This window comes from Mytilus californianus, unplaced genomic scaffold (genome assembly GCF_021869535.1).
Source record: "Mytilus californianus isolate M0D057914Y unplaced genomic scaffold, xbMytCali1.0.p SCAF_6, whole genome shotgun sequence".
Lineage (NCBI taxonomy): Eukaryota > Metazoa > Mollusca > Bivalvia > Mytilida > Mytilidae > Mytilus > Mytilus californianus.
Genome location: NW_026262712.1, coordinates 46,510,733 through 46,523,438, shown reverse-complemented (window position 1 = coordinate 46,523,438; position 12,706 = coordinate 46,510,733).

Sequence of the window (12,706 nt, the reverse complement as noted above, 5' to 3'; positions counted from 1 at the left end):
AGGAAATTTAGGAAAAAAGAAAAACATGGATCATCTGAATCAGTCAAAAAAGAAAGGAACATTTAAACCACCCTATAAAAAATCAGAGCCTAATGCAGTTGAAAATATAACTAAACACCAAAACAAAGCAGGAAAAGATACATGTACTAAAAAGAGGGCACCTGTAAAAAGAAAAAGTTCAACTGGGATGGAAAAAACTGAAAAAAAGATGAAATTATCAGAGGATGATGTTAATGCAGGTCTTGGTACATCTGCTTTAAACAAGGATAAAGGAGGACCAATATGTCTTGATAATTCATTAAGTGACAGTGATCTAACCGATGATGACGACGGTGAAACTTGCTGTGTTTGTTACAAGAAATCTCCCTCAGAGATCAGACAACTAGCAGGAATTGTGTTTGTCAAATGGGCACAGTGTGACAATGATAACTGCCGTCACTGGACACATCTCCAGTTCTGTAGTGCTGTTAGAGTCTTGCGGAGAGGAGATACTTTCTTTTGTCCACACTGTAAAGAACAGTAAACTGTCTTGTACACAGAACACTATTCCAAGAACTGTTATGACCACTATGGTCCGCAAATAGTCAAAAAATAACATAAGGACCTAAGAGCTACGGTTCCGCAGCTATAGTGTTCCTAGTTGTCCTCCATATTATATTTTACCTTTGCACCGGAAAGAGGTTAATAAGAAAAACGATGGCGGATGGTGATCACCAATTTTCAATCATTTATTAAACTGATAAAACTAGACAAACGGGTAACATATTATGCATCATTGAAGAGCTAAATATCTGAATTTTATTTATCTCAATCATATTTGTCCCATGTAGTTCAACCGGCACTTTGGTATAATGATTATCATTTTAACCACCGGAATGGGGTTAACCCAGTATACCATCATTACGGGATATAATAATTATCGTTCCGATAATTTAATTTGGAATCCTTATTGAATCATAGAAAAATTCGTAAGACAAAATTTAGGGTTCCGCGGAACCCAGTGTACCGAGCTTAAAAACACCTAGCTGCGGAACCGTAGCTCTTAGGTCCTTATGTTATTTTTTGACTATTTGCGGACCATAGATCTATGGTCCGCAAATAGTCAAAAAATAACATAAGGACCTAAGAGCTACGGTTCCGCAGCTAAAAAACACCCGATCCCGGAGTCCCGATAAAGGTCCGACCCCCCCCCCCCCTCATCACAGTAAGGAAGGAAAGGGTGGGGTGGGGGAGTTAAAAATTAATGACGCCTGGTTTATAGAATGAAAAAAGTCAAAAGCATGAGATACACAGCAAAAGCAGGATCTACTTGTGACGTATACAAAAGTGAATTTAAGATGGTAGCTAAGATACGACTTTTGTGAAACGCTTGCCTGAAAAAAATAGCCGCCTGTGCATTTTAACAAATGTCATAAAAAAGAGATGTCTTACCGACTTTATTGAATACCGTCCCAATTTTTCTTCAGCGTCGTCAAAGCACTGTACTACCCATTTTCTATGACGTCACATATAAATATGGGAAAACACCTTGTGACGTCTTTATGATATCTGTATCTCTAAACGGAATTCTCTCCTTCAAAGGAGCACTTCTTTTCAGAATTGATTAAAAGCTCAAGATTAAGACTCAGATTATGTTAATAGGACTATACTAAAGGGGGCTTACGATATACAAAACGTAAAAATGGATTACGTCACGTGGGGTGCATGTTGGCTACAGTTGACCTTTTCGTTTGCTAGAAGGTAGGGCCTTCAACTTAGTTCAAGATAACTTTATTTCAAAAAGTAAAACCCTGACGGGTTAAAATGATCCAAACGTAATATAGATATATATTAACATACTACAGTATCACTTAGTTTGTAACTCGACACCAGGGTTGACAGAGTGACACATAAATCAGGGCGTTAGTTTTTCTCGTTTGAATATTGCTTTGACGTTACGCACGGTATTGGTGCCACTCAGCGTTACACGACGTTCCCAATAAAACTGCGATTTTGACGTTGTTCCAAAGAAATTTTCAAACGTTAAAGCTTATAACCTACTTATGTAAAAATGCCGCTCAAAGTGACCGTAGAATTTACATTCTTCTAATAAGTATTCAGTTTGCAGACATTTTCAAAGTTGCTTCTTTAAATGCTTTATTTTTTTTCAACAATAGCACTTTAAAATAACAATTTGATGATGTGGTGTGATTTGATTTAAAACCTGTTTTGGAAAGTATTTTTTGAAAATACAGTATTAATATAGATACATGTATTGTAGAAGCATTTGTACATTCTTTAGTTTCGTATTATTTGATTGCTATTTTTTATAAAACCCTGCACCTCCTTTTCACGTTTGTTTTGGCTGGTTACGGACAACAGCCAATCGGATTGTCCTATTTGAATCTTGCTTTGTCTGGGATATATTTATCTACCAATCAGCTTTGATTTTTCAAATTTCCCGGTTTAACTAATCCAATAAATTCAATCAAATTTATCTTGCACAGTATTCATCCCAGCATCTCGCAACATTCAAAAATTTTGCAATCAGCAAGCAAGTTGTATGTCAAATCGATCAAGCATAATAGTATTTCTTTTCCCACCCACCACTCCCTTATTTTCTAGTTTTGTGCGTTTTGACTCTATGTGCATTATTGTAGTTTTATAATTTTATCCGCAGTGATTTTATATTACTGTGGAGAACCACAGTTTGACTTACACTTTCAGTTATTCATGTTTTAAAATTTTGTTTATCATGCATATACATTTGTACATGTATTGTATATTTCTTGCCTTATTTGAAATTTTAACTATGCTTAATAAACTGTGGTTAGTTTTTCAAAGTGACCGTAGAATTTACATTCTTCTAATAAGTATTCAGTTTGCAGACATTTTCAAAGTTGCTTCTTTAAATGCTTTATTTTTTTTCAACAATAGCACTTTAAAATAACAATTTGATGATGTGGTGTGATTTGATTTAAAACCTGTTTTGTGTATTATTCATCCTCTTTTATTTTCAAAACTCTGAAATTGAGTTTGATACTATGAGTGAAACAAATGCAGGACAAATCCGAAGATACCTCTTCAATCTTAGCCCGGACAAGCGTGCTTCCGACTTATCACATTGTCTATCGATGACAATAACCTTCGATGTCTTATTTTCTTAATTTCATTTTACTATCAATGATTGTGTCTTATCAGTTTCGTCTCTTTCTTAAATTTAAGCAATGTTCTCTTTGCCTGAAGACGTCTCCCATATCGGCTAGTGAAATTGTCAATTTTTCGTTTCTTAACCCCAATTATACTTTTCGATTTGTTTGCTGAGCGGAGCGAGGCGAATTTTGTTTTAGGTTAAATTATTGAAATATTCTTCTAAAGGGGTGCAATGTAGGTATTTCGAACTATTGTGAGGTAAAATTAGCGAAAAATTAAAGTTTCAAGCAGAAACCACCTAAATCCACCCTAACAACAATCACTAGTGACTGACTAACGGATGGACGGACAGAGGTAAAACAATATGTTCCTGTTCCGCGATGAACCTTAGAGTTATGATTGCAAGTATCCTACAAATTAGAAAAATCTACAACAATCTCCTCACACCCCTAACTTACGCAGGAAGAGATTCATATTGCATATACGAGTGTTTATAAAGCTACAGTTTTAAGCTCACGGCCGTCACTCGGCTAACCGAGAGATTGGTCGGTTAATATATATTGAGTATGCGGCTATATCGGCGGTTGGTCTGTTAATTGGGTTGGCTAAAGTCTGTTAATCAGGTGTTATCGAGAAAATACTTGCAAGTTCAGTATGTTTCATTGTATAACTTTTTAAATAAATTTTATCATAAAAATTATTCATGTCTGACAAAACAATTCAATGTACTGAATCCAGTGGTGTGATTATTTTTTTTCTAGCTTCGATAAACAACCAATAAAATGAAAAGGCGGGTTACTCATCAATAAATTTAATATATACACATTTTACACACACAAAATGTACACAAAATGACAACTTGACTGAATTTACTTGCATGCAATATTTTGAACATCGAAAAAAGACAGGCATTATGTTTGTTAACCATATTATTATCATTGTGTGAAAAATCTACACGAAAATCTGTATTTTGGTGATATTAATCAATGTTTATTAAAAACCTGGTCTGTTAATGGGTCGGATGTATAAAACCCGGTCTGTTATTTGGTCTGTTAAGAGTTATGAATGGCAATGAAAATATAATTTGATTGCTTTATGGGGAGTTATCGGATCAAATTGGTAGGCTCAAGACGATTGGCTAAAATATTATACGGAAACAACACATGAACAATGAAACATAAATTTAGACAATGGAAATTGGAAATTGATAAAAATGGTTTCAAAAAGTGTAGTATTAAAGTAATATTAATTTCATTCAAGAATGGTCGCATATATCATGTGAATTCTGTTTCGTTGTTATGAATGACACCAATTTGTCATCTACATTCAATTTGGTAACCATTATATACATCATTTTTATAGTTCGTTCTTATGTTGTACTGTTATACCACTGTCCCAGGTTAGGGGAGGGTTGGGATCCCGCTAACATGTTTAACCCCGCCACATTATGTATGTATGTGCCTGTCCCAAGTCAGGAGCCTGTAAATCAGTGGTTGTCGTTTGTTTATGTGTTACATATTTGTTTTGCGTTCATTTTTTTTATATATAAATAAGTCCGTTAGTTTTCTCGTTTGAATTGTTTTACATTGTCATTTCGGGGCCTTTTATAGCTGACTATGCGGTGTGGGCTTTGCTCATTGTTGAAGGCCGTACGGTGACCTATAGTTGTTAATTTCTGTGTCATTTTGGTCTCTTGTGGAGAGTTGTCTCATTGGCAATCATACCACATCTGCTTTTTTATATCAGAGATAAACGTCGTAATGTAACTAAACATCAGTAAGTAAAATATATTGGGATGCTAAAATATAAAGAATAAAGAAAGAATAATGAGAAAATTAAATAAAATGTAGAGAAAAGTGACATAACAATTTAAAGAATACAGAAATAAACAACACCCCCAATCCGGGCCCTCATGGTATACACGAGAATCTGGATGGAAACGCAGAATATAGAATAATAGATAAGGACAGTAGAGAGTGATGCATTGCTAAAAAAAGAGAGAAAAATAACAATTGTTTAAGAATACAGACATGAAATACCCCTTTTTAATATTTAGACCCTCCAAGATGATTGTTAAAACAATTTTGGCATTTATTCCACATCTCCTTATTTTTAAATTAATAGTATAGGCAACGATATCTATATAGATGCTTTGCAATTTTTTTACTGTATATCACTTTATGTTATTTGAGACTGGAGTCCGATAAACATTGGCCTCCTGTCAACCGCTGAATCTGATAGCTCAGTAAATATTGTAAAGTGCAAACAAAACAAAATTTCAGGAGGAGGGGGTGGTTGAAACAGTAACGGATTGCGATGTACTCAAATTGGTGACAAATGCTAGAATTTTACAAGCGCACAACTGCAGTTCTCCTCTGCACTTATGTAGAAAGGAACTAAACGGAATAAAATGAATTAAAACTTAAGATAATCAAATGTAGCTGCATTCGCTTCTTTCCATTTACTTCTTTAGAATGTTTTGTAAACAACATATGATTAAGTAATAGAACAAAAGAACCAATTGGATGATGCTGACGAATTAGGGTTTAACGTCCAGTGGCAAATATCATGTCCATATGAGAACGACAACACGTTATATGTACCCGGTGTTGTATAAGACAGACACTTTCAGTCGGATTTTTGAACGTGCTTCTTTGAACAGACACAAAAATCAAGGCTGATTGAAAACGTTAATAATAAATTCATGCATATTCCAGCGGCTAATCCATATCACGCAATATTGCAGTGACACACCTTTCAATAAAATGCAAAGAAAGTCAAAATAAAAATGCTCTTACTACAAGGATACTGTTGCACCGTATTGTCATTTTTTTTACTCAAGTACATCTCATTCTTAACTGTTTTAATGAGAAATTATAAAGGTAGCAAAACTATTGTCGTGGCTAAATAACTCTTAACTGACACAATTTTAATTGTCCAACCCATTAACAGACTTTATTCCCCTAATAGTCACTAAAACGTGGTATTACTCACGTTATATTACAATTATAAAATATTTACTAATGTCAATTTATTTTTTAGAACCAAAGTACTATTTTGTGTCCTTTAAATGATATCTAAAATTGTTTGTTTCGCCTTTTATTAAAACAATTGCTATGCGTATAAGCATAAATACCACATACTTGCGCTACGCCTTTTAGTTTTACTGAAGTTTGCGCAGAATATGAAATGTTTTTACAGGTGGAAAATGTTCTATGATAGATATCATTTTGTCAGACACTTTCCTTTTTTTTTATTTGGTTCTTATAATATACCAAAAATCTGTATATTTAACAGAGTTGAACATTTAAATTGTGCGTTTTACTCTTAACAGACGTATAACCGACCCGATTAACAGACCAACCGCCCATATAGCCGCATACTCAATATAATAGATTAACCGACCAATCTCTCGGTTAGCCGAGTGTCGGCCGTGAAGCTACAGCCCAAAAAACAGAAGCTGAAGATCAAGCGAACATTTTATTTTGATTCTGTGTTCCTAATCTATGCAAACCTATCTACAATCAAGACACTATGGGACGAGACAGATCACAACAGCTCACCTTACCAATACTGGTATTAGATTTTGCAAACGAAAATTTCCACTTTTCTCCGTGATTTTTAATTGTCCTTTCATAATTATATGTTTTAACTTTTTTGATTTTCGGAGGTCGTGCCAAACTTTATATATGCTGTGTTCGCCACAAACCACTAAAATTAGAATGAGATGCATTTACTTTTGCCGTCAGGGTCTAATTTTCATTTTTCATTTAAATAAAATGTTTTCATTGATTACTATTTTTAAATCAGCATTGTTTTATCAAGCAATTAATTTAGAAAGTTGATTTTATGAATGGATTTACATCATTTGTACTATAGATCTTGTTCATTGTTGAAGACCATACGATGACCTATAGAAACTCAGTGCTAACTTATATGTCATCTGGTCTTTGATGCATGGGAGTTGTCTCGTTGGCAATCATACGACCAAATCTTCTACCTTTTGACAATTACAATAATTAAATGTATTTTTGTGATTTATTAAGGAAACGAGAACGATGATTCCGTAAAGTTTTTTGCTTTCGGAAAACATATTTTACGAGCTATCTTTTCATCAGATATTTTTTCACAAACTAAAGCTTAAAAAAAGTATCGGCAATCCATAGGTTTTTTTTTATTATATATTTGAAATTAAAGAATTTGGCATTTTAAAAAATGGAAAACTATTTTTACATTGACCAATATCTACCTGACAGATGAACAGCATGCCGAACTCCGATTTTGAAAAATATATTTATATTTGTTTGACCAGGTAGTATTTTTTAAGTAACTACATATAGATCAATGTTCTTGAAACGAACAACTCAGGACCAGGAATGCATTTCATGCACTTTTTATACTATAAATAATTTATTATCGTGCTGATCAGCTTTTATTGGTTGAGGAAGCCGGGGTGCTTTGAGTTAACCACCGATCCACGCAGCAGGCTTTTTGAGGTTGACTAAGTGATGAAAAAAGAAGAAAATATGATGTCAATTTGCAATCTATGCAGTTAAACCTGTTGAAAAAAAACACCTGCATTTATCAAAACCTGTGTTATAAGACCATGAATTGTAGGTCCCTTTGTAGTGCATTTCATATATAGATTGATCGTGTAAAAGACAACCAGTCATATGAAACCACACTTTTGTTTTCCCTTAAGTGGTCTCTTAAGACAGTTTTCAATTTATATATACAGCGGTTTAGATTTAGCCTAGAGCCTATTTATTAGAATTTGAATTCATATAAAAATAATAAACTTCCCACAAAGTATATGCTTTTAAGAAATATGGAAATAAAGAAATTTGGAAGATGTGGGGTCGAGTGCTTGGGAACTTTTGTTCCCAAGAGTTGGAGTGTCTGTAAATTAATACACTAGAGCCTGCTATATGTTTGTGTGCAATCAAATATATTTGTCGGACACCTACTCACTCTCTTTCTTTCTTTCTCAAATTAATGTAAAAGTCAAGTTTAGCATAGTAGTCTTATCGCATGCCTATGTAACAGGCAATTCTATTGGAGATTCGAGAAAAAGAACTTAATTCTACCACATTATTTCTAGAAGTAATAATCTTTTTTCATACACATGTTGCTAGGTATATATGACTCTATAGAGATTATTCTACTGACAGTAGATAAATAGATGATAAAAAAAAATTATCGTGATGCTATGCTTTGCTCTTTGTTGAAGGCCGTACAGTGATCTATAATACTGTGGATTCATTTATTTTCGTGGGTATCAATTTTCGTGGATAGAGAAAAAAAGACGTTTCGTGGTATACGTAAATTCGTGGATCGCTGATAACAAAAAAAAACAAAAAATCCGGTACGTAATTCGTGGATTTCTTTTTAATTTAGGAGATCATTTACCCTCCTTGGTTTGATCAATAATAAAACAAACAAAAAAGAAAGAATTCATTGAAAAGGTTTTGAATTGTCAAAATCCTCGCTTGGTCATTCTAGGTTAAAGTGTTCATTGAAAACTTCTATTACAATAATGGACAGAGACAACTAATTATTTGTTTGTTTTACAATTTATAAATTCTTGTCGGAATTTTATAAGGCATTTAAAACTCTATGATCGAAAGCTCATTTCCCTAATCACGATATAAGTATAAGTAAAAGGTGTGAAAATAAATGTTCCTGTCATAAATAATATTACCTACGGGCAATATCCCCGCACCGTTAATCCTATTGATTTTTAATCACCAGTAAACCAAACTATGACACGGTAATTAACAACTTGCATTTATTTTCCATGAACAGTTTAAATCAATTTTAAAAAGTAAATTGTCACTGATATTCGATATATTTATTATTGATTTAATCAAAATACTTGTATCTTCTTTCAAGAAAAACACGTGTTATGTTACAATGTTTATCGTTAGTCAACACTATACTAGAACTGCATAACATAACTGGAAATAAACATCCGACTCCATACACATTTCTCGGGATTATTCTTCGTTGAATTCTTAAATTCGTGGTTTGCTGTGACCCACGAAACCCACGAAAATTGGTATACCACGAATAAAAATGAATCCACAGTAGTTGTTATTTTTTTTTGTGTCATTTGGTCTTTTGTGGAGAGTTGTCTTATTTGAAATCATACCACATCTTCTTTTTTATATGAAATGTTCATGAGATACGAGTATTTCTCAGATAAAACGTTTTGTTAAATAAGGTGCTGCGAAAAAAAAAAGATTGCACGTTTTACTGAACTCAGTAAGAAGTACTTTTTCTCATAAGATTTTTTAGTCTAAGCTTCGATTCTTTTAATAGCAACGCTATGAATTAAAGACAAATCCTTCTATTCAGATCTACCAATAATATGTTCTTTATATTTTATATTTACTTTCGGCTAGGTAAAAGCTTCAAAATCAGCAAATAAAAAAAATGGGGTCACCGAGCTCGTTTTCAATTTAAAACGCCATCTTTTTCCTGGAATTTGGAAATCGGGACTTGTACTCAATAGCCGAATGCAATATTTTTTTTTCAAAGTCCGTATCCCATAAAACTTGTCTATTCTATTAACCTAGTAGTTAGTATAAACTATTTTAATGATATTAACATTTCCTGAGTGGAAAATAATAACGAAAAGTTGCTATAATAGTTTTCCGCCTTTTTTATTGTGAAATATCTATTAAAAAACTAAATTTAATAAAAAAATGACCAATAATTTCTCGATGAATATTCAATAGAATATGCGTTTTTTACATCTAAACAAAATAAGGAAATAAAAAGGTGAGGTCACCGTAGTGGAAAAAGAGATATTTCTAAAAGGGGTTAACAATTTGAATTGGCGTGAATACAGTGCGCCAATTCTAGAAACAACGTCGAAAGACGTTAGGCCGGTGTCATATGGTATTTTGAACCCCATGGTAAATTAACCCCGGGGTCAAAATACCGCTATGGTAAATTGACCCCCCCCCTCCCCCTGTATGGAAAATTGACCCCCATGGTAAATTGAACCCCCCCCCCCTGTTTTTTTCATTCTAAATAATTAATAAAACATTTTAAATTATATAAAAGCTAATCAAAGATTAAAAATCATTCATACAAAAACGGGAGGTCAATTTTCCATGATTGGTTTAAAGAGAAATATTTGCTTGGTATTTTTAGTGCTCTGAAGTCTTAACCAACAAAATTTCATTCAAAAAACTTCTTAAAGCATTATAACTAGACCATGTAGCTTGAACACTTGAATTATTTGAAATTTGAAACATTTATATAGAATGGTAGACTTAAGTTTTAATTTTCAATGGTAAAAAAGGGGGAGGGGTCAAATTACCACGGCTCATTCAAATCTAAAAAGTAAAATTTTCAAAACATCTTTTCAAGCTAGTAAAATACATAATAACCACTTATTGGAGTATAAATACTATGTAAAGGAGTTACAGTAGCTAGAATTTTTAAAGGTCTATAGAAAGGGTTCAATATACCATGGTATATTTTTTTCCTTCCAATAATTGTGGTGATCACAGCAATCTATTCGTCTGATGGAGAAATTCAATATATAGTTGCAAATGTGAATGCATTTTTTTTAGCAAATTTTACATTAATTATGTATAAGTTGATGTATAAATAAAGGCAACAGTAGTTTACCGCTGTTGGAAATTCATAAATCGATTGAGAAAAAAACAAATCCGGGTTACAAACTCAAACTGAGGGAAACCCATCAAATATAAGGGAACTACAACACAACAGAAACACAACATTAAAATGTAACACTCACAGAAACGAACTATAATATAACAATGGCCATTTTCCTGACTTGGTACAGGACATTTTAATACAAAAATGGTGGGTATACATGAATATTACCACTTTTAATACGATCAGTATATTGAATCGGATTTATAAGCTTACAAGTGCAATATGATACACTGCGATGGAAAATATAGACCAATATGATTTAGGAAAGAAAGTAAATACCGGCGGAAGAGAGCAATTTCTAATATCTGACATCTATTGAATATGAAATGAAATCTTTATCATGGTGATCTAAAACAAAGGAAGTCCGTATTTTTTTTTAACTTTCCTCTTAAGGTATAGTTCTATAAAACATTGCTATAGGAACAACAAGGACCTTAAGATAAATGCCTTGGCAACAGAAGATTAAAGAACAAAATCAAGAGGTGAAACCCAATATTGAAATCAACATCAATACAGTAAAAGATGAAAGTTGTTTAAAATAAGGAGATGATGTATGATTGCCAATGAGACAACTATCAATAAAAGTTCAAATAAAGTGGATGTAAGCAATTATAGGCAACCATACCGTCGTAATCAGTACATAAAACAACAAAAGGATGTTTTTTATATACATGTAGATACATACGTGTAATTTTCATTCTCTTAATTTAAAAAATAAACATTACTGTGAAATCATTACGTTACTATCAGTAATTGGGAAAATACGAGTTTGATATTTCCTTGTAAACATGCGCAGTCGATATATAGCATCCCGGACTACAGCATCCGACAAAATGATGCATAAAGTTAAATACTATTTTGTTATTAAAGAAAAGGTAAGGAGAATTACATTGTTATATCTACAGGACTGACTTTTGAATCTTGAAAAAATGCAAGATCTATTCTTTTCAAATGTTTACCTCGAAACGGATACATACATAGTCATAGACTGAAATAGCGTATTTACTTGATATTATACCGATACCAGATTTAGAAAACGTCTCGTGCGAAATATAATATCGTTAGTATGCCAAGTCGATACACCATTGTTGTGGTTATATACTGCATTATAAAACTATAGTATAGTCATTTTGTGTCTTCGTTTTGTTAAAAAAAATCTTTGAAACTGCGTCTACCTTTTTACCCTATAAAATGTCTCTTACTTTAGTGGATATTTCAAAACTTCAGTCTGTTGGACGAGCGTGTATGATTTCAAAGTAGAATATCAACAATAAGCAATTGTGAATAGGAATATTTTTTTTTTATCGAATGTTATCAAATGAGAACAAGAACAATAGGAAGTTTGTATATATTTCATTACAAATTTTAAAGTGGTAGGCGTGGCTTTAGGCAATTTAACGGTCGGTGATTATATTATTGCATATTGAAATACATCCACGCATTCAAACAGCTCAAAATGAATGCTTTGCAATATAAAGAAAATACTACAGTAACCAATGCATACTATATATCATCATGCAATCAACACTATTCAAATTGTGTTTGCAAAATGTACCATAATTTCTACCTCAGGAATAGATTACCTTAGATGTATTTGGCAAAACCTTTAGGAATTTTGGTCCTCAATGCTCTTAAACTTCGTACTTTATTTGGCCTTTTTTACTTCTTTGGATTCGAGCGTCACTGATGAGTCTTTTGTAGAAGAAACGCGCGTCTGGTGTAAATATAAAATCTCATCCTGGTGTCTATGATGTGTTTATTTATAAACTACAGATGCAGAGTAAACTTTTTATTAAAGAAACAATTGTTGTATAACTTATAATTGGTGCAGATTGTTTTAACATTGCAATCATCAACCAATTAATGTCTACCTTCATTA